This window comes from Ascaphus truei, chromosome 6, assembly GCF_040206685.1.
Source record: "Ascaphus truei isolate aAscTru1 chromosome 6, aAscTru1.hap1, whole genome shotgun sequence".
NCBI classification, from domain to species: Eukaryota; Metazoa; Chordata; class Amphibia; order Anura; family Ascaphidae; genus Ascaphus; species Ascaphus truei.
The window spans coordinates 5,782,325-5,806,853 of NC_134488.1; positions in this window are offsets into that span (position 1 = coordinate 5,782,325).

The following is a 24,529-nucleotide window of genomic DNA, read 5'->3' on the forward strand; positions in this document are numbered from 1 at the left end:
ACACTCATAGCGGGCGGGTCTCTGGAGAATATTGTAACCAAAACCGGTCTTTGTCTTTCTTTAATATGAAAAGCCTAAATTGATACATTCTTGCAACCTCTTCCTTCAGTCTCAAGGCCAAGTTACAATAGCACACTGTGGTATCTTTTTTAAACGAAACACCTGCAAGTCGACACATTACTGCAGCGCATGCACATTACAATTCATGAATATCTGCCATCTGCCGGACACGCGAAGAATTGCAACCTATTAAATCCGAACCATTCTCAATAAACGCATCAACCGCGCGTCAACAGCGCGTCAACCGCGCATGACCCGTGGCTGAGAACGCAAAATGATGCGGCATGCTCCAGGTGAAGTGCGTCGCATTCCAGGAAAAAGCCAGGGAAAAACTGGTGATGTGTTAGACTCAGATGAGCCGCAGATCTTGCACATATCCTCTTTTATCAACAAGAGGTTATTATATGACACCAATAGAAACAAAGCAAGTAATATACATAAACACTTCTCAATAGATATTACTTGTTTTGTTTCTATTGGTGTCATATAATAACCTCTTGTTGATAAAAGAGGATATGTGCAAGATTAGCTTCAGATACATGCCTTTATAAACAAACCTCTCTCTGATTGGAGAATAAATTCATCTAATTCTATGTTTTAAAAAGAAATATTTCTCCAAATGTTGAGTCAAAGTTCATTTTAACATCTGAATGATAAGAATGTATCCCAAAAGGGGGGGGGAGAGGAGGGGAGGGGGCGGAAGGAAGTATATTGAATCCTTTTGTATAGGAACCTGGCTTTCCACGACGATCCGCACCTCTCCAGACGTGACCTCGGCATTTGGACAAACGACCATTCTACTCTCTCCAAACCTGACCTCGGCAACCGGACAGCGACAACTCTACTCTCGCCAACCCTGGACATGGCTAATAGTACCTGCAAAGTTCCGCACTATTCCTACTCTGACCCTGGCAAGTATATCGACCATCGGTACCTCTCCAACCCTGACCCAGCTACTCTGACCAAATCTACATTCCAGACTTGCCCTTGTGGCTGTGGGTGGCGTTATATCCGTTCCCACCTCAGCACCGTGGTCCTGCCTTGTTTGTGGTGAGCACAGTGTGATAGTACATCACCGACACCATAGTCCAAGGCATCGGACTGCACCACGAATCGATTGCTGTAGTACAGGGCTGACAGCATGGAAGCACTAGCCAGGGCAGATTTCAGAGCCTGGAATGCATGACCAGGTAACCAGAGCTGAGAGTTTTTTCTGGGTCAAGTCAGTCAGGTGTTTGACTAGGGCGCGATACTGGGGCACAAACTTCCTATAGTAGCCAGTGGTGTCAAAGAAAGCCATAACCTGCTTCTTTGTTTAGGGCACTTGCCACTCGAGAGTTGCCTCTACCTTAGCCGGCTCCGGCTTGAGATAACCCCCGCCTACTCTATGCCAGAGGTACAGTACCTCTGCGATCCCGACCAGACAGATGGTTTGTGTCAGCCCAGTTCCCTGATCCTTTTCAGCACCGATGCTACATGCACTAAATGCGAATCCCAGGAGTTGCTAAACACATCTACTGTATGTCATCGAGGTATGACCTTGCAAAATTCTGCATCCCTTCCAGTAACCTATTGACCAGGTGTTGGAAAGTAGCCGTAGCATTCTTCATCCCAAATGTCATAACTAAAAATTATATAAGTCACTCGGAGTGATGAAAGCTGACTTCTCCTGTGCCTCCTGGGTCAGAGGGATTTTCCAAATTCATGGTAGTCAGAGATACATTGCCCCTGCGAGCTCATCTAAATGCTCATCCACGTGGAGCATGGGATAGGCATCCAACACCGTCTGAGCGTTGAGCTGCCGGTAGTACACAAAGGACTGTGTGGTTCTGTCCTTCATAGGTACCAGTACTACCAGGGAATCTCAAGGACTCTGAGACGGTACTAATATCCCTAGGGCCAGCATCTCCTCCACCTCCTCCTCTACGATATGCTTCACCTCTGCTGATACCCGATAGGCATTCTTATGCAGAGGTCTCTGATCCACGGTGTTGACTGGGTGATCCGTAATATGGGTCCTGCCCGGCTTATCCATGAACAGGTCCTTGGGTGGGTTAACCCCTTGATTACTTTCACAGTTATTAACTGCTAAGGTGATTAAGGGGTTAACTGGCATTTGACATTATTTGCAATGTATTTTTTTGACAACGGAGGCTTTTGATGACCGGATGCCCATCACATTGCCAGGGGGTAAGTAGAACTCTATTTATTTACTTTATTGATGCAGTTTTATGTGTTTAATAAGGGAAAAATAATATTTTATCCATATCTGGATAATAGTTATTTTGCACATTACTGTACTGTATGTGTTTGGGGGAGGGAGGTATCTATTTAAATGTATAGGACAGGTTTATTTATTTTAAATACAGGGTTGGTTACGTAGGTCTGCGGGGACCTCTGGAGACCACCTGAGGACTCCCCGGACGCCCATGGGTACCAGGCTGCGGACCCACGGGGGACACCTGCGTGGAAGACCCGGGGGCTCACAGCTATAGGGGGCCCTCAAACCCGTAGGGACCACCCGAGTGTCCCAGACCCCCGTGGGAACCACTCATGGACCCCCAGACATGGGCCCACCCATGGAGACCCCATTTGGGGCCCACTGTGACCCGCGGGGACCACGGCGCCTGGTGGGGACCACCCGCAGGCCTCCAGACCCTGGAGTACTGGTACACTGTGGGGCCTGCGGACACCCACCAGGACCACTGGGGACTCCCGTGGGCCTGGGGTATTAACCCTGTATGTAAAAGAATAAAATCATGTATTTATGGGGGACACAGGGGGTGGGTGGGTTATGTATTGTTTATTAAATATAGTGATGTTTATTGTGGGTAGCGGGGGTGGGGAAAGGGGGTATTGTCCCCAATCCAGGGTACGTAGGCCTCCCAAGTGGGTGGTGGGTGAGGGTGGTTAGGCCTCACGGGGTGGGTTGTGTAGGAGGGTGTTTAGGCCTCCCGAGTGGTGGGTGAGGGTGGGTTAACCCCTCCATAACTATAGCGGTTTAATAACCGCTAAGGTGATTAAGGGGTTAGGGGACATTACATTGGCTCTTTTTATTCTTGTGTATGTTTTGCAGCATCGGAGGGGACATGGACAGTGATGAAGATGAGGATGGTCTTCATCATGGCAGCCGGGCATGGGTGAGTGCAATATGTATTTATTGTGCTTAATGTCTTTTAAATTGGCAAATGCACTATTATCCATATGTGGATAGTAGTAATTTTGCCCATTACTATACTGTATGTGTTAGAGGGGGGGGGGGAGGGTATTTATTTATAAGTACTGTATTTATGTGTTTTTTAATTATTTTTTGGGGGCACAGAATTGGTACTGCAGGCAAGCATGGACACCTGCGGGGAACACACGAGGGCCACCGCCGGCCTATAGTATCATTGCTATGCATCCCAAAAATTACATATATGTACTGTATGTTAGGGGGGTATAGGGGTTATATATATATTATATATATATATATATATATATATATATATATATATATATATATATAAAAACAAAAAGTAGCGCTAACAGTGTGTGAATAAAGTGTGTTCTATAGAAGTGAATGTGATAATTGTGATGTGAATTTGAAAGGTGAATGCAAAAATAAAAAATAAAAATAATAATATATATATCTAACCACACTAAAAACAAAACAAAATAAAAATATTGTTTAACAATAGTGTTCAGTGTCCAATAAAAAATATATACAGTAGCGACATATCTTATTGAACTAAATACCGGCGGCATGCCGGGATCTGCCCCAGCTGCCGCCAGTAATGCACGCGCGCCGCCGCGTTCCCCCACTCACCCCCCCTCCTCCATCGCGCGCAATTTACACACGCTTCCGGACCCCTGTACCCCTTCTGCTCTGCCACTCTGCTTCCCCGAACCCCCGCTTACCTTAATGTCATCTCCAGGGGTGTCGGGGAAGCCTGGGGAAGCCGGGGAAGACGGGGAAGCCGGGCGCGCATGTGACTGTGACGTCACAGTGCGCCGCCACGCGCCGCGGCTACCCGCTTTTCAGCCACATACAGCCAGCGGCTTTTGCTCGAATAAGAGCTGCCGCTGCTGTAGAACAAGCTGGAAGTCCAAGATAGAAAAAAATTAAATCAAGTCCAGGTGTAAATGCTCCAGGGCTCGATGCAGTAAGCCCCGATAAAATCTTTTCAGCAACTGTGGCGGATAGGTGGCGGAAAGGCCTTTTTTTGGCGATTTGCCCTCGCGGTATTCAGTAAGGGCCGAATCCTTCCAATCCCTGCCGAATCACTGCGAAAGCAAAGCTGCCGAGGAGCCTGTGCCGATACAGCCTGGCTCCCAATAAGCCTTCCGATACGCTTTGTCTGCCGATAGGTGTTTGCAGCAGAGAGAGACAAGCCGCTCTCTCAGCGCAAACATCGGAAAAAATAAAGTATTTATAAACAACTTTTACTGATAGTGTACATGTGCAGGGGGTCTCCGGAGCTGAACGGAATTGGTTTCAGGTCGGGGGACCCCCTGCTCCCCGAGATACAGGCCCCTTTATGAGGTGCCGGTATCCCTCTGCATTTAAAGGTCCCGATCACGTGACCGCAGAATGTAAACAAAGCAGAGGGATACTGGCACCCCATATAGGGGCCTGTATCTCGAGAAGCAGGGGGTCCCCAGACCTAAAACCAAAGCGGTTCAGCTCCGGAGACCCTCTGCACATCTACACTATCAGTAAAACACACATATCAATAAAGACTCGTTCCTTACCTTTGCGGGTATCTGCAATGGTAGCGAAGCAGCATGAATATTTATTTAATAATACTGTATGGTACCATGGCCCCCAGGTGGTCTCCTTGGGTCACCGTGGGCCACAATTGGGTCCCCATGGTAGGCCCAAGGATGTCTGGGAGCCCCGGGTCAGACCCACAGGTGTCTGCGGGGCCTCGGGTGGTTCCCACGGGGGTCTGGGGAACTCACGAGTGCTCACTACGGGTCCGCGGTGCCCCCACAGAAGTGCGACCACACATCTTCATTCCCGCACCTACGGGTCGGCGATGCCCCCACAGAAGTGGGACCACACAGCTTCATCCCCGCAGACTACGGGTCTGCGGTGCCCCCACAGATGTGAGGCCACCGCTTCATCCCCGCATGTGTCACCCGTGGAACCACCAGCCTGGTACCCATGAGATACCCGAGGAGACCCGCAGGTAGTCTCCAGAGGTCCCACGCAGAACCACGGAACAAACCCTGAATGTAAAAAAAATAAACCTGGCCTATACATTCAATACATACACCCCCCCCCCGCCCCCAACACCTACAGTACAATAATGTGCAAAATAACTATTATCCAGATATGGATAATAGATTATTTGCCCATTATTAAAAACATTAACTAGCATATTCAAATAAATAAAGTACTACCGACCTCATCAATAAGAAGTCTCCGTCGCCAGCAACATCCTTGTCTTGCCCACAAAATACATAGTCAAAACAAAGCCAATACATTGCAATTGCATTCAGATATCAATTAACCCCTTAAACACCTTATCGGATAATAACCGCAAAGGTTATTAAGGGGTTAAGCCACACTGGCCCGATACCCACCTTTCACCCATGAATTTGTACAGTGGCTTCATCATGCAAATATATATATATATATATATATATATATACAGAGAGAGAGATATAGATATATATCTATAAATATATACACACACACACACATGATGAACCAATATACAAATAAATGTAGAAGGATTATCAAAACCATACTGTACTACAAATAACAATTCTCCATAAAGACACACTACAATAAAATTAATTTCCTTTCATAATCCTAACTGATCTTACAATCACAATCATCAAATGCCAATCAAATACCTCTAATGCCAATCAACACATTGCATTTACATAGTATATATGATGCATCCAATCTATGCAGCATATATATTCTGCAAATGAATGTTAACAATAACATTGCAAGCAAAATACAAATACCTCCAAACAAGTAAACTATTTTATCAAATCCAGTAAACATAAATCAATTAATGACATCCCTAAACAATTTACATTCCATCCCTAACAATTAAACAATTAACAATTTCAAGCCTTTAACATAACAATTTAGCCTATGAAAAAATATATGTACCAACAAGAATATAAAATACAAAAGAAGCCTAACCCTGACCTCAAGAACACAATACAATATCAACAATTACATCTATCTAATTGTAAAATACTTTAAACACACAATAAAGCATAGCAGCATAGACAAATTATTTAAAAACACATCAAATCAAGCTTTTAAAACAACATCATTTCTTACCCTGTATGTATATATCTCTCTAGACATACATACATACATACAGTGGCAAGAAATGATATACCACCAATAAAAACCACATGTTAAAAAAGCTTTTAAAAAAATTAACAAGTTAAATAAAATACATTTCTTTAGTTCACTTACCATTACTTGGCCCCACCAACTCCCGTTGAACACCTTACTCACGTACAAAAGCACCAGGCACAGGAACCAATAAAATAAAAAACCATAAAAAAATAAACATTACACTAAAAATCCAAATCAATCCACGGGTCTTCTAATTGTAATCCATCTTCATCTGTATTCTTCTTTCTTCTACCTTCTTCCGGGGTCTTCTTCTCGTCTTCGGCCACGCCCTGTCCTTCTTCTTCTGTAGGAGGTCCTTCCTCCTCGGCGTCTGGCTTCAAAATGAGACGACATAGGCTTTTAAAGGCCTATGACGTCACATTTTCGTCATGGTTCCCACGGTCCTGATTGGGCCGTGAAAACCATGTGTTTTAGCTGATAAAAAAAAAACGATGACATCACTTAAAGGCAATGAAAGCACAGCCAATCAGAATGGCTTCATGAAAAGAAACATGGCCATCCCCACATGGTGCGGTAGCCAATCAGAGTATGGATAGACTTCCCACGCCAATCACACCCGTGCCTGGTGCTTTTGTACGTGAGTAAGGTGTTCAACGGTAGTCCAACTGGTCACAACCTATTTCAAGAAGAAAGGGGTGACCCCAGCAGAGAAAGTGGTGTTTCCCGCGTAGCCACCTATCATGGATCCCGACTTTGATCCCTCACTGGAGGACGATAGGGACGAGGAGACGGTCCGACGCAAAGATTTAAAAGAATTTTGCGCTCAGATGCAAAGATTCTTTAAGACCGAACTATGGGCTTTGCGGAAGGAGGTAGATGCACTAGGAGAGCGAACAGACACCCTCGAGAAACAATCGGATGAAACAATTGCCGCCATTACACATACTCAAGAGCAAGTCTCCTCTATGAACGACCGGATCAAATTCCTGGAGGATAAAGTTGAGGACGCTGAGAACAGAGACAGGAGGTGTAATATACGGCTGAGGTGAGTCCCTGAAAGCGTCCTAGACCCAGAGGATTTCATCATCAACTGGCTCGAACACATCTTCCCAGACAAATCAATGTCTGAGATTAAACTGGATCGTTGCCACAGAGCCTTGCGAGGCAAGCCTCAAAAAGGGGACCCCCCTAGGGATATAGTGGCCCGCTTTCACCACTTCCAAACGAAGGAGGAGGTCTGTAGGATGGCCAGAGCTGATTCCTCCTTGGAGTTTGAAGGAGTTAAACTCAAAATATACCAGGACCTTGCGTCTGCCACATTGGCAAAGAGAAGAACCTTAGCTCACTTCACCAAGATATTAAGGGATAGCAACATCAAATACCGCTGGTTGTTCCCTTGCGCTCTCCTATCTATTAAAAATGGAGTGGCGCATACTTTGCGAAACCCAGATGATAGTGAGGGATTCCTGGCTAAGCTCGGAATCACGAGATCTCCCCAAGGCCAGTCCCACCGCCCTGCCAGCTCATCCACTGCCTCACCTGTCTGGAGCCAAGCTGGAACCTCTCGCACCAAAAATGGCACCAAAAATAATAAAGCCACAGAGGCACTCGACCCCATCGAGCCTAATTCTACACAAGCCTAATTCTACACAAAGACATAAACCACCTCCTACCTGAACCCAAAAGAAAAATGCCCCAGCTCAGGGCTCCGAGCGTTGCCAGACCCTGAGAAGCCTCCCTCGAAACATACCTGAAGGGTAAGAGACTATCACCTATCCAGCGCAGATCCGCTCTCAACTTCGAAGCGGCAGCCATCTTGGCACGACCCTCCCGGGCTCCACGCGGGAAGCTGAATGGCTTTCGTGCGGTCTAGCCCCAACGTCATCAACTCGCGTCTTCTCATCGCGAGATCTCGGCCTCCTCCTGATGACGTCACCCGACGAACATCAACATGGCGTTCCGGGACCAAGCCACTTCCGCATCTGAGCCGAGCAGGAACAGAGAAAGGGAGATGAATCGGAAGAGTGCATCCCACCGTAGCAGCACAGTTCAACGCACGAAACACCTCCTCACAAAACACACGATCACTATAACATTAAATAAACTGATTACCTACATAAGTCTACAAGTTTCTCACACACTTTCTACACCATACATTGCCCATCTTCTATCCTAAATGCCACAGGACCTAAAATGCTTGGTGTTCAATAAATGTATATAGGGATATAACAAAGGGAACAGGAAGAGTCAAAGATAAGGGCCCCCTAATCTTCATAAAGAATAGATAATGACACTGACAAATGACAACATAATATTATATGTCCTAGTTTCTTTGGGTTATTGTAAAATATTCATCCTGTAACATCCCAATATACAGTAATCCTCCAATATTTTCTAATATCCCCACATAACATTAGACGTAAAGGTAGTAGGTTTATGTAGTAACATTGATAGAACCTACATATGATTTGACCTATATAGCCCCCGGGTAACCGTTAAATTCACTATATATGTATATAAAGGTTACAGACGTTATTTATAATTTAACATGTCATACCGACTCATGTGGCTACACCCTTAAAGATATACTCATCTATATATAGATATACATATGTAGTTAGGTTATATGTACTGCTAGAAATGTCTCCACCCATACACGTACCACAGCCTAGATACATATATCTGCTGATGGGGAATTGTTTATCTTGTTTATCTTGTTGTATATTAATGTATATGTTAATGTTAATGTATGCTATTGTATGTTAATGTATGTTAAGGCATAGACCGTGCAATATACACATGAAGCATTAATTTGATAGGGAAAATTGGATATATCAGGACACAACGTTACATATATATGTGTATTATATATGTATTATATATATATACAGTGTTCGACAAACCTATACATTTGCTCGCCCCGGGCGAGTGGATTTAACATCGTGGCGAGCTCCTATTGGCCCAAGCAGCACATGTTTGGTACTAGGTGGCGAGTAGATTTTTTTATTCGGCGAGTAGATTTTTTGGTGATTTGTCGACCACTATATATATATATATATATATATATATATATATATATATATATATATATATATATATATAACCATAATACTGAGTTAAGTTATGGTGAGTAAAAAAAGTGACAAAAACCCTCCACAGGAAAGCAAATATGCAAATATAACTGTATGCTCATCTGCATGTCTTAGGCAGGTCTGCAACCCCGCCTTTCCCCATTATCACCCAGCATACAGCACTTCCACTGCAGCAAGGGATTCTGGGAAATGACATGCAAATGAGCACACAGTGTCACTTTTTGCCTCAATAACCATTTTTAACATGGTTCCCTATAGGCTTAAGCTTGCTGCATGGTCACAGCTTTGAGCACAGCCAGGGTTAAGGTGCATACCCAGAAAACCACCCACAGACAGCCGTTTCGACCTTGATGGGTCTCATCAGTGTGGGGTTGATTTTACTGGGAATGCAAGAGAGGCTATGGGATAGGCTAAACCATAATACTGAGTTAAGTTATGGTGAGTAAAAAAAGTGACAAAAACCCTCTATAGTGCCTATCCCATAGCCTCTCTTACATTCCCAGTAAGGCTGAAACAGAGATATCCATAAAAGCTGGCCTGTGTGCGGCTCTTGAGGACTGAGTTTGGAGACCCCTGTCCTAATCAAAGGCCCCGAAGAAACCCGTGACGCGAAACCGGAAGTGACGCGACGGCACAGATTGACACTGAACTACACTGTGAGGGGAAAGTGAAGCACCGAACAGCAGCCTGCTTCTATCGGCAGTTCTCTCCACCACCCATCTTTATTACACTGGCGACACACTTTATTCGAGCTCGGCTAGTCCCACGAATTCGGGTATACCCGGGTGTATTGAGGTTTGTGACTGTTTTCTGCCCGAGTGCATTGGGTTATTTTCCAGGCAGGGATTGAAGCATTTTATTCCCGCTGGCTGCAATACTGCACAGTATATATATATATATATACTGCATTACAATTCATGAATTTATGCCATCTGGTAGACACGCGAAGCATTGCAGCCTATTAAATCCTAATCATTATCATTTAACAGATCAGCCGCCCGTCAGCCAGGCATGAACCCAGGCTGGGAAGGCAAACGCAACGGGGCTTGTCAGAGGTGAGGAGCGGCGCATTCCAGGTATCTGCCAGGTACATACTGGGTATTTGCTCGAATAAAGTGTGTCGGTGCAGTATGGAAAATGTGAGTTTCCTGATCACCTGTGTATAATACATATTGTGACAAACGCCCCTCTTTTGTAGCGCTGACGTCTGTCTGGGTTCTTCCCGACACAGTCTTCTAGGGTTAATTATACAACAAACAGGATCATGCAAAGTATTATGCTGCTTAACTCAGGCTTCTGCCTGCTTTATTTTCATCCAAGTAAGGTACTGCAGCTTTAACATGTGTAGGTTAGAGGTACTCAGATACTTTCATTCAGCAGTTCACTCATTTCATTGTTACAGTATTTCCCACACTGTTATTTCAAGTAAAAAAGAAACCAAATTATATAAACAAAATCCTATCCCTTTCAGGGATCTAACTACACATAGAATCAGTCTCTCTAACAGCTGCTGGCCAACTAACCTGGTTCCCCAGCTTAAAACAATGCTCTCTCATTTAGGGTCACTTAGATACAGCACAGTCTTTTAGCAACAGCAGTAAACATTTGTTTGGTCTTATCTGTTCGTGGTGGGAACTCGGTCCCGTGTCCAGGCAAATCCTCTGGTACTGTGATACTTGGAGGGGCCGTCAACCCCGAAACTGGAAACAGGGGAGCAGCGATACCCCCAGCCTCCAGGCTCTAAGGAGAGAGAGTGAAATGCAAAACTTCTCTGCTCTAAATACCTGTGCATGTGATTAGAAGAGCAGGTGAGGGAGAACTAGAGCCATTGTAATCTGTGGTCTGGATTTTCCATCCAGCTGCCTGAGTTAATGGGAAGCTGTGGAACGGATCATTTTTAGCTATTCCTGCACTTTCTGCTCTAAAATGGGGCAGAAAGCTGCCTAACATCTTTGGACTATGTCACATATCCCCCTCCCCAGCTCACACCTACTGGGGTGAGCGGCCATGGACCTCACTGGGGTGAGCGTCCTACCTGAAATACTTGAGCTAACTCCTCAGTACAACATTAAGTATTCACATGATACGAATATGAACTTTTTCCATGGCAATTATGGACAATAGGTTTCGTCATAAGAGACTATACTTGGCAAACATATTTTGTTGCTCTCTATTAGGGAACTATTTTGAAAAATAAGTGTCTAGCACACATTCTTACAACCCAGGATATGCTAAATATATTCACAAAACCAAACAATTTCTATTATCTCCCTGGGTTTTTCTACTGTAGAATATGAACCTCATTATATATTTACCAACCGAAAGGGCCATCAACCCTGTATATTAATTTGTAGTTTAGCTACATTTTCAACACAGAGAACCAATATAACACTGTAACATTGACAAAATACTTATTCTAGAGGCCTAATATACCTTAACTACAATAGCTTATTTGCATAGTTAAGTGTCCGTGACATAGTCCACACGTGTAATAACAAAAAAAATATCGGTCAATTCCCCAAACACATTTTTTTTTCTTTGACTTCCAGTCCATTACATTTCCTGACTTTATTTCATAGGCCGCTGCAAACTGCAAATGACTGGACTGTTTCTTTAGCTTCTGACGGAACTCTGGGGCCGGATAGTCTTTGTCTTTATATTGTGGCCCAGAGTGGCGAGATCCGGAAAAATTCAAGGCCAGCGTTGACCTTCGTCGCTTTTGATTTGCGACCTTTGAACCTTTATGGTACTTAGAAGATGAAGCACTGATTACCTGGAGCACCTTCACCTTGATGGGGCTCTCACTAACTCCGGCTGTACCCTGTGGTATTTTACCTTTGCAGCCGGCAGGCATGTAGTCTTGGACCTCTCTTTCCTGAGGTCTACATTTATTCAGGCGGAAGTACCGCTGGATAACCAGTGACGCATTTCTCAGGGTTTGATAGCGAATCCTGTTCTGTGTCATCCTAGTCAGAGACTGGATTTTTATAGTTGCTCCTTTCATAATGAGGAACCTGTTTCGTACCATGCGGGCACGGTAGAATGATTGAAGAACACAGGCTGCTTTATTCCGGTGATTGAACCGACGAATTTTCATCCCTCTGTAGGCAGCCTGTAGGATGATAGTTGCGGCGCGTTTACGCCGATAATTTTCTCTTTCCCTTCTTCCTTGGATAAGAGCTTTGCAGTGCTTCTGAATTATTCTAATGCTTTTCTCCTTTTTCAAAATGTTAAGTTCCTCCACGAGAGAATTCTGTTTTGTGCATACATGTCGCAATTCTGTTCTCAGAGCGTCCATTTCTTCCTGGTGCTGGCTCTGAGTGTGCATCAGTGCTTCCTGCACTTCTAATTTTTCCTGAGTCAACTGTTTCTTTACTTTTTCTGCTTGGTCAGTCAAATCTGAATTTTCCAATTTCAGAGTCTCATTTTCTTGCTTTACAGTCTCTAACTCACTTAGGGCATTCTCATGGGTTTGCTTCAACATTCCCAGCTCTGTGTTCAGACCGTGGCCCTCCAGGCGTAAGTGTTGCACCTCTGTGCTGAGCGCATGAACCTCTTGTAGAGCCTTCCCGTATTTCTGTTTTAGGATAGCAATCAATTTGTCAGACTTAATCTGTTTTTCATCCATGGTGGCAATTACGGTGTTGGCCTTTTCCAGACTAGTCGTCACCTCTTCCAGCTCACTCCGTAAGAGAGACTCTGTTTTCTTCAAAGCCTCGTGCTCTTGTAAAGCTGGGAGTATACACCTCTGTAACTCGGCGTTCGCTTCTCGCTCCTTGTTCCAACATTCTCGCACCTTATTGTTAGATTCTTTCTCCTTCTTCCAACATTCTCGCTCCTTCATCAATCCCTGCCGCAGGACTTCATAATCATGGCGGGCAGCTTGGAGTGCAGAAACCAAAGCCTCTTTATCCTGGTTCAAGGATTCAGCTTCCCTTTGCTCCTCCTTTTCCTTTGCCACTGTTCCCGTGACAATTCTGCTGGTCACTCCGGTATGCAGCACATATTGGCGCCTTTCTGACGCATGTCCTGACAGCGCAGGTTCAAGTGGCTCGGTCACTTCCCCTGTGACTTGAGGAACAGTTTTCTTTTTCTTCTTTCTTTTTGCTTTATTAGCTCCAGAAATATCAGTGGTACTGGGCACAAGCTCACTGGTATCAGCTTCCACATCTTGCTTGCACTCATAGGGCGTTGCTTGTTTTTGCAGCTGTTTGTCTTTGAAAATTTTGGGGCACACATCTTCCATGTGACCTACTTTATGACAGGTCCAGCATACTAAATTCATCTGTGGGTACGGCTCTCCTCCAGGGGCCACATACGAGTCGCCATCATCATCATCATCGTATGGCCTGAAGGGACACTGCTTTTCATGATTATGTACATTACAAAACAAACATTTCCCGTCGGCCATTTTAGAAACCCGGCAGGGACAATCTGCTAGCTGCAATTTCACTCACTTCAGCAACTTGCATACAGCACTTGCTAGCTGCAAATTCACTCACTTCAGCAAAAGGCATTAGCTTTACAAACAGCACTGGCAAGATGCAATTTTTTTTTTTTTTTTCAGCAAAACATTTTGGTTTTCTGTTTGGGTTCAAGTGCTATTGCATCCACACTTCACACATTCTCTGTGTATGCTAGAAGCACAACTGATATACACAGTGGGACAGACTTCACTCATAGCATCTGTACTTTAGTTCAGCTGGGCGGCCATTTTAAACCCCCGCATTTATTTGCAAACCCACAGACTTTTTAGTGTCGACCCGCATTCTCCACCATATGTGACAAACGCCCCTCTTTTGTAGCGCTGACGTCTGTCTGGGTTCTTCCCGACACAGTCTTCTAGGGTTAATTATACAACAAACAGGATCATGCAAAGTATTATGCTGCTTAACTCAGGCTTCTGCCTGCTTTATTTTCATCCAAGTAAGGTACTGCAGCTTTAACATGTGTAGGTTAGAGGTACTCAGATACTTTCATTCAGCAGTTCACTCATTTCATTGTTACAGTATTTCCCACACTGTTATTTCAAGTAAAAAAGAAACCAAATTATATAAACAAAATCCTATCCCTTTCAGGGATCTAACTACACATAGAATCAGTCTCTCTAACAGCTGCTGGCCAACTAACCTGGTTCCCCAGCTTAAAACAATGCTCTCTCATTTAGGGTCACTTAGATACAGCACAGTCTTTTAGCAACAGCAGTAAACATTTGTTTGGTCTTATCTGTTCGTGGTGGGAACTCGGTCCCGTGTCCAGGCAAATCCTCTGGTACTGTGATACTTGGAGGGGCCGTCAACCCCGAAACTGGAAACAGGGGAGCAGCGATACCCCCAGCCTCCAGGCTCTAAGGAGAGAGAGTGAAATGCAAAACCTCTCTGCTCTAAATACCTGTTCATGTGATTAGAAGAGCAGGTGAGGGAGAACTAGAGCCATTGTAATCTGTGGTCTGGATTTTCCATCCAGCTGCCTGAGTTAATGTGAAGCTGTGGAACGGATCATTTTTAGCTATTCCTGCACTTTCTGCTCTAAAATGGGGCAGAAAGCTGCCTAACATCTTTGGACTATGTCACAATATGTATAGTTCATACTATTTGCACTATTTGTGGTTTTCTTTATTTTCATATCATCCACTTCACTGAGAGGATACAGACTCCAGTTACACAAAGGGCTCCAGTCAGAGAGAGAAGGATCTCTGACATGCAGTGATTTTATACGAATTTTGTGAGTTCATTTCTTACGTTTTTTATATTTCTCGTAGCAGTGAATTACCATCTGCACTATATATATTTATATTTTTTTACATATCACGAGATTATCCAGCGCTCCTCCTCAACCCCAAGAAAAGAATACTCCACATCCTGGGATTAGGAACGATCCCATCAGAGGAAGTTGAGCTGCTGTTGTACACTGTATTTCATTTTATTTAACACTATATGGTGATAGGTTTATTGTGTGTACTTAAGGTGTGTCACTTATCACACTGATTACTATACTGTTTAGGAAGCACCCAGTCCATCCACTTCCCCCACTCCCTCACTCACTGTTACATGTGATACACCTACTTCGTTTACACTGGAAATTTCCATTCTTTAGATTTTTATTTTCACAAGTGACCAGTGTATTTTTTAATCTGGTAGGTGCTAAAATGGATTTTATGTTCCTTGCTTTTTTGAAAACCACTGGTGGTCTACTGGGTAATTTATTTCCAATTATTGGATCATTCTGCAATATATTCCAATGGGAATTTAATATGGATTTTATTTTGGAAAATGAGTTGTTGAATTGAGTTATAAATGAAGGTACCTCTGATGTTCCTAATTGACTTACCACTGCTCGACCATTATCAAATTTGGATTTACTTTTGTGTAATAGATCCAATCTATTCAATGTCCCTACCTGCTTGAATGTATCAATGATTACACTCTTGTCATATCCTTTATTGATGAATTTGTTGACTAGAATATCCCCCTGGGTCATATAATCCGAGTCCAGAGAACAATTTCTCCGAACCCTTAGAAACTGACCCCGGGGGATATTCTCAAGCCATTTGCCATAATGATTACTATTATTATGAATATATCCATTGGCAGATACCTTTTTGAAGTGTGTTTTCATCAGAATGTTATTCATGTTGTCTATACTAAATTCTAAATCCAAAAAGGTAATCAAGGACCTATTCATTTCAAAGGTGAACGTCAATCCCATAGTGTTGTTATTAAATTCGGAAAGAATCTCCATTAGCTCCTGTTCTTGACCCTCCCATATGAATATTAGGTCGTCAATGAAACGCCCATAGAACACGAGTCCCGCCCCCAGCCTGGCATTATCCCACACATGGATACTCTCCCACAGACCCAGCGCAGTCTATTTTTTGTTTGTAATACTGTGTGTCATCAACGCCTTTAGACAGCAGCACTCCAGGTGTCACTCAGAACACAAAATAATTTCAAAATGATGTTAAGCAGTAAGGAAAGATTGGCAAGAAGGCAACAATATATGGCTACCACTGAGATTAACAGAAGATGATAACAATGATGTTATTAAAATAGATTTAAAAGCCAAATTCTATGGGCTAGAGAAATTGGCTAAGGAAGAAATGAAGCATTGGCTTGATTTATTAGCTTTACAAAAGTATTTGGACAAAAAATTGGTTCCAAGAGGCTTGAGAATCTTAAAGAAACCTACCTTTGAAACTAGTATTGAGTTCTCAGCAAATTGGAACCAAACCTTAGAAAATTGTTCATTTGCATTAATTAGGCTCCTCATTTCCTATCGGGAAGATAAACTCATTAGTTTAGAAAAAGAGATTGAGGAATTACAAGAAAGAATCACTCCCTTCATTGATAGTGATGAATTTAAAGAACTAGACGATTTAGGGCCTCATGCAGTAAGCGTTGATAAGGGAATTATCGCCATTTTATAGGCAAAATTGGGTTTGAGATTCAGTAAGCGCCGATAAGTGCTTGATTTCGCCAGGTTTCGGAGCCGATTATTTTGTTATGGCCATTCGCCTGCTGATAAGCCTGTTTTCGCCACTGATCGCCACTTTTTTAAATCGGCTGGATTCACCAAAATAAACAGCTTATCGGGGCTGATCGGCACTACGAAATTGAGATGTTATGGCCAATTTCTCCCGCCAACTAAAGTTGGCAGTTTGGAGGGGAGAACGATCGCTAAGGCTGCCGGAACGGCACTTAGAAAAAAAAAAATCTTCTGTACATCAATGGAGTCAATGGAGCGGGGACGTATAACAGTATAGTACTGTTTACGTTTCATTGCTCACAATACAAACGTCATTTGCATTACAGTGTGGGGGCATTCCCTGCATTGTGTCACAGCTGACGTGTATTATTTGCATAACATTAGACTTTTACATGTTTGCAGCATTTGCGGGTCACATTACTCATCATGTGATGATGTGCCAAGGGAAAATACTATACTCAACTCTTAAAGGAGAATCTCACATCATATCACACATTTTAATGAACTGAGCGACAATTATTTACATGATGTTACACATGTCACACATGTCACACATACACAGTATATTCATGTTCCTTTACATTACACAATGCTTGTAATGTGACACGCATCTTTAAACGTTCATGTACATCTGTCTTCTCATGTTTACATCTAGTTTTGGGTCCTCCCTATTTTCATGACGTCACTTATTGGACGCTCAATCACATTGCATGTTTACATTGTAACCGTAGCATTACAAGCACTTCAACCTAACTTATACACACATGTACAGTAATTCAGCATTGGGACACCTTGTAAACTCATTCTATACCAACTATCCTCATTACAGAAATGCATGCATATGCACACGACTATTCATTGTTGTCAACATGTCACAATAACATGCCTAATTACACATGTTACACAAAACTTTTCCCACGTCAATCTCAGCCTTTTTGCCTAATTACATGACTGACTGTTGCGTTCACAAGTGTTACATGCATTGCACATGCAACTATTTATTTGCAAGCAATGTTTCTACAAAGGTTCACGTCACATCATTGCCAAATATCATCATTCCCTGCAGAATACACACAACAAATACTTATAACAAGAACTGCACACAGCTTGCCACAGAAGTACTTTATTATGTTAATGTAACATCTTGCATTTTACTATGTCACCTGACATCATCACATACCTATTTAAAGGACGCCCATTACCTGCTCATTCACAGCTTCTCATTTCAAAATGTTGCGATTGTTTAGGAGACGGAGGAACATTCTTTTCTATGACATGCTTGATGATGAAGAGAATCATATAGGGCAAGGGAGGGACACACCGAGGGACAGTGACAGGGACAGTCACGCGGATACGACAGGGAGAGGGACAGGCCGAGGGACAGGTAGAGGGACAGGAGATCAGAGGAGAATACAGAGGAGACAAGTTGTGCCTCGTCCGCGTCTGTACAGGGAGAGAACCCTGTTAGATGGGATGAGTGAGGAGGAGATTGTAAGTCGCTATCGTTTGAGTTCAGCAGCAATCTTATCTCTTTATCAGGAGATAAGGGGAGATTTAGATTTTTCACAGCCAGAGGTCGTGCAGTCCCTGGGCTTGTTAAAATGCTGTGCTCATTACATTATCTTGCTTCCGCGTCATACCAGACAACTGTGGGCATAGTGGGCGGGGTCTCGCAATCTACATTCTCGCGGGCCTTGACCCAGTTTCTCTATGCACTCAATAGACGCGCTAGGAATTATATTCATTTTCCTACAGAGGCGACAGAGTGGCTGGAAGTCAGGACTGGCTTTTATAATATAGCAGGAATACCATGTGTGCTGGGTGCAATCGATTGCACACATGTTGCTTTGATTGCACCTAGTCAGAGTGAGCATGTGTACCGCAATCGTAAGCACTACCATTCACTCAATGTACAGGTGGTATGTGATGCCACGATGAGGATAATGCATGTGGTACCCAAATTCCCTGGTTCCAGTCACGATTCCTCTATCCTGAGGAACTCTTCAGTCTTCCATGCGTTCGAAGAGGGACATTTTGAACATGGTTGGCTGCTGGGTGAGTACACATTTACATGTTCTAACACAAAACACTTTTTTATTTAGGAATGTTGGCATTGTACAATTTGATCACTAATGTCAGCTTATGTGTGCTCCATTCATTATAGGTGACTCAGGATACGGAATTAGGCCGTGGCTCTTGACTCCGGTGCTAAACCCTCAAACTGAAGCAGAGGACAGGTACAATGCAGCCCATATATCTACAAGATCTGTTATAGAGAGGACATTTGGCCTACTCAAGACCAGATTTAGGTGTCTGGACAGAACTGGTGGGGTTCTTCTATACAAGCCTCAAAAAGTGTCTGATATTATCCTTGCCTGTTGCATTTTGCACAATGTTGCACTCAGGCACAATGTACAGTCAGACCTAGCTGAGCCTTTGGTAGACGAGCATCCCACCCATGTTGCTGCTGAAAATGAACAAACAGCCAGTGGTGGCCAGACACGCCAGAATCTCATCAATTCATTTTTTTCTTGTAAGTAAAAACATATATGTTCCAAGTTCTACTTTTATACTTACATTATGTTATCTTAACTATAATGTTTTTTTATATACCCTTCTGGTAGGACACAGATGAATATGGGTTGCACACCTTTCTTCTCTCTGCTGTGTGCACAAAGGGATGTGGCACCGGTATGTTATTGTTGCACAGGTTATATAATCCCTCTTCATGTGTATGTGAATACAACTGGGGTAACAAAGCACTAATATTTTAGCATTGTGTTGTTCCTTATGCTAACACAATACACATATTATGCCCATACTCATTCATGCTTCTAGTATGCTTACATACAATGTTATTGGTGCAGTGTAACATGTACATCCATATGATGTGTACACCAGGCTGATTTACATTTTGAATGTCATTAAATATACATGGTGTTGCACATTCAACACCAAATACACACTTTTCTGTGTTGTTTACGGTACTGAAGATGGCATGTCAATGTTTGCAATTTATATATTGTTCCTTTGCATTATAGGTATATCTCCAGTATGACTGATCATGGTATGTATATTTGCTGACATCTCTCATAAGATGTGCCTACCTCAATCTTCCTATAATTATTTGAAGTAAAAACCCTACATATTGGTTTAAACACAAATGTAACATACATGTACTTTCTGTATCATGTATATGCATTTAGCTACTCTTGAGCTTTCATGTGCATTGTATTAGAAAATGATTACTCACATTTCATCACATTTTATGTATGTTTCCTTATAAATTCCATTAATGTAATATAGAGGTGTTTGGAGAAAAGGGGATTACTGTACTTATGTGTTTACTTACGGGAGATCATTCATCACGGATGAAATTGACTGATCATAACACTCCATGCATGAATGCCTGTAATCACAACAATGCGTACTACATCTTATATTTAGCAATGTAGGTGTTTTTTAATGCTAGGAATTAATAGTCAACATTAATTTACATTTGTGACATGTGTATGTATAAGTCACACGTGTGTGGATGTGTCCTACATGTACCAAGTGTAAAACTGTTAACAGAAAACACAATTTTGTTGCAAATGTTACTGTCATTTAGCATTTCTAATTTACCAATATGACAATGTTGGTAATATTTTTGCTATATAAATCACGTCACTTCATCATTATCATGATGATAATTATCAAGTATTCTCACAATTGTAACGTCAATCACGTGCACATTAGCATAGACACACTTTGTAAGACAACTGTTTGTGTCTGTATCAATTTGTGTAGGATCCATGTATAACACCGACAAATGATAACACCAGCTTTATTATGGTAGCTTATATCATCATATTGACTATACTATGTATTTTTAGAACGTTTAATAAACACAGTAAACTATAGTTAGTTAGGTTAATGAAATATACACAGAAACGTACTTCATTACATGATGTTGATGTCATATTCAGAACATCATGCATTGTAGGGGACCACAACATCTGGCCAATAACATTATTTGCTACAGTCCCAAACCATTTTATCAACATACCCATGTAACAAGAGATTTTTAACAAAAAATGGCTAGTTGGTTGTAAGTGTCCTTTACATTGGGAGAAGGAGTGGCTCAGTGAGTAAAGACACACACTGGCACTGAGAGTTTGAAGCAGGGGAGTCTGGTTCAATTCCCGGTGTCGGCTCCTTGTGACCTTGGCCAAGTCACTTTATCTCCCTGTGCCTCAGGCGGCAAAAAATAAATTGTAAGTTCCACGGGCCAGGGACCTCAGCCACAAAAATGTGTCTGTAAAGCGCTGTGTACAACTAGCAGCGCTATACATGAACATGCTCATATTATAATTATTCTTATTATTCTTATTATTATTGTTACATAGTTTCGACAGTCATACGTTCCATTACACAATAGAATACACAAATGTGTTAGCAGAGTGGCAATGGTTGTTATATATAACACACACCATTCCATAAAATGATAGTAGTCATTAAAGAACACTCAATAAAAATTCATGAGGCACTATTTTGCAACATCATTATGTTAATTAAGTGCTTATGCAATATAGGCATAAGGGTATCACATTTTTAATTGTTTGTTAATAAGCGCTGCAAGCAATATAAAATTAGTTCCATATGTAGTATAGTAGTCGGTGGCTCCTCCTCACAATCATCTCATATAAAGGTAGACTCTTCTGAAATCATACATTGATCCGATTGTATCTTCCCTGACATCTCTGAAATACAGCAAACACATGATGGTCAAATATGGCACCTTACTATATATGTATCCGTGACAACGCGTTACACAGCTCTATATGATTGTGTACATACACACATCACTCACTTATATGTTAGAAGTACAAGTGTACATCAGTATGTAATGTTTCTTTAAATTTGTAGCAGGCATAACTATGTATATGAAGTGAACGTTGCCTGTATACTGAAAAATGTGCGCGCACATCATAGTGTGCGCACGCACTTCAGGCTTGGCTGCACTAACTGTTAGCGCATGCGCAAAACAAAGCGTACGTTGTGCGTTCAATACATCTTGAAAATACCATTAAACATAAAATCTTTATTTCAAATACAATGAAGACGAAACTACATTCGTTCTAAACGAGTACATCTGTATTCTTTTTAAACAGACGTGTTTGGACAGAAAGGACGGCCGATAACACAATGCGCAAATGCAATACGTGTGACGTCATGTTAAACCAGCGTGAAACGCACGCTAACACTCCTCCCACTCAATTAACATTCGGCTAACGCCCAGTTGACGCCTACAAACACTGAGCCGCACACATGACACACTGCAGTTACCGTTACTATAACAAAACATGACAGCCAATAGGCTTTGAGGCGCGCACGTCGCTTGGGGGCGGGACTTACTTCCGTAATCCTTTTTAAGGACGCCTTGGGCCATGACAAGGGTCCCACGTCATACGTGGTGGACCCGCTTTTAAATGTTGCATGATAACAAAACAGGTATGTGTTAGAGTTATGTTAAAATGTTGCTAATATGGTTAAAGGGATAGGAAAGTACGTATATTTATTCCGTCAGCAATGTGTACTACTCTTTCAGGTTCTACTATATTGTATTCGGCAACAATTTCTTTGTGATCGCTACATGTTATGCAGTCTGCAATGTTACGCTGTATCCACGCATTGAAAGTGAAAATGGTGGTTAAAAAAAAAAAAAAAACATTTAAACGCACAGTCAACGCATAACGGTTGTTATATTTACCATTCTTCTAGAATTAACTCATCGTCTGGCTGCAACTGGTCGCTCCAGAAATGCAAGGCATTTTCATCCACGCTTGACCCACCCGCTGAATCCAGTATGACACACATCTCCTCCATGAAGCGCTCATAGGAATCGCCACTGCTTTCTTCAAACAATTGGTCGGGAGGTAGGTTCATTTCTTCGGGTTCCCATTGCAATGCATTTTCAGCTGAAAGGCTTGGTACATAATCATAGTACTTTTGTTCTTGTACAATGTGGGTTTCAGGAATGGAGGGTGCAGATATTGCAGCAGGTATCGATTCACACGGAACAGTAGTAGCGGATCCATTGCTATTGGCATTAGGAATAAATATGCCTTTCACAACAATATATGTGCCCTCTTTCAGGGTAAAATGCTTTTCCTTTGCAATCTTCCAGAAACCATAGGTGTGTTCTAGCTTATCCTGCACACGTTCAAAAAAGTCATTAGTTGATAAAGTGAATCTTATTGATGAATTAAAATTCCGCGCATGCCTACGGTCTTGGTAATAAGGATATTTTGCTCGAATCAAATCATAGATTTGGCGTGTGCTCGCTTTGTGTCCGCGACTGTTCAAAATTGCTTCTGAAACCATGTACTTATAACCTAAGAGGGGATTCATATTGTTAACGAATTCATCAGCCATGTCAGAGTAGCACAAAAGATGTGTGCAGTTCTGTGTTCTTTGCTCATCAAAATGATTCTGCTCAATGGCTAACAAATTCCTGTGTTTCGTTTTCAAGGTCAACAAAAGTAACTACTTTTACTCCTTATTTCAAACGCCAATTGGATGTGTCCTTTTAATTGGTTTAACTTTTGTGGTTAGTGATAGGCGAATGTGGGAAAAACATGTATCATTTTTTTATCTCGTTTGTGAAAACATTCCTACACTTTTATTTCAGTAACATTGAGTTTTCTTGAAAAATAACAAAGAGCACTGTGTGAAAATAGTGCTTAGACAGCCATATCAGTAAATACGCACACCTGCAAAATGAAATGTTTTTTTCCCACATACATTTCTGTGTGTATTTGAAAGTCTGGTTAACTACCTGTCTGCATGAATTTAAATACGTGTGTATCTATCTATATATATATATATATATATATATATAAATATATCTCTCTCATAAATATATATATATATATAAAGTGTATATTGTACTATATGTATAGTGTGTGTGTGTGTGTGTGTGTGTGTATATATATGTGTATATATATATATATATATATATATATATATATATATATATTAGTTATTTTTATATATATATATATATAGTTATTTTTATATATATATATATATAGTTATTTTTATATATATATATATATAGTTATTTTTTTTATATTGCAGGAGTACACACAACATATTGATGGCAGTAAGTAGGCCTTGTATGAAACCTATTTAAATGGTGATAAACATGAGTGAATTAAGTAATAAACATTTGTTTGCACCCAATAATGTTAGAGGCTCACACTTAGTATAGTTGTCAAACATTAGGCCTGTATTATTAAAATAGTGTGTTTTCACAAGGAAGCATGAAGTGTATGTTTTTTGTAAATACATCTATACCAGTTTAGATAGTACTATATATATACACACACACACACACACACACACACACACACACACACACACACACACACACACACACACACACACACACACACACACACACACACACACACACACACACACACACACACACACACACACACACACACACACACACACACACACACACACACAGTGTGTGTCTGTGTGTGTGTGTGTGTGTGTGTGCATATATCAATACATACTACATACT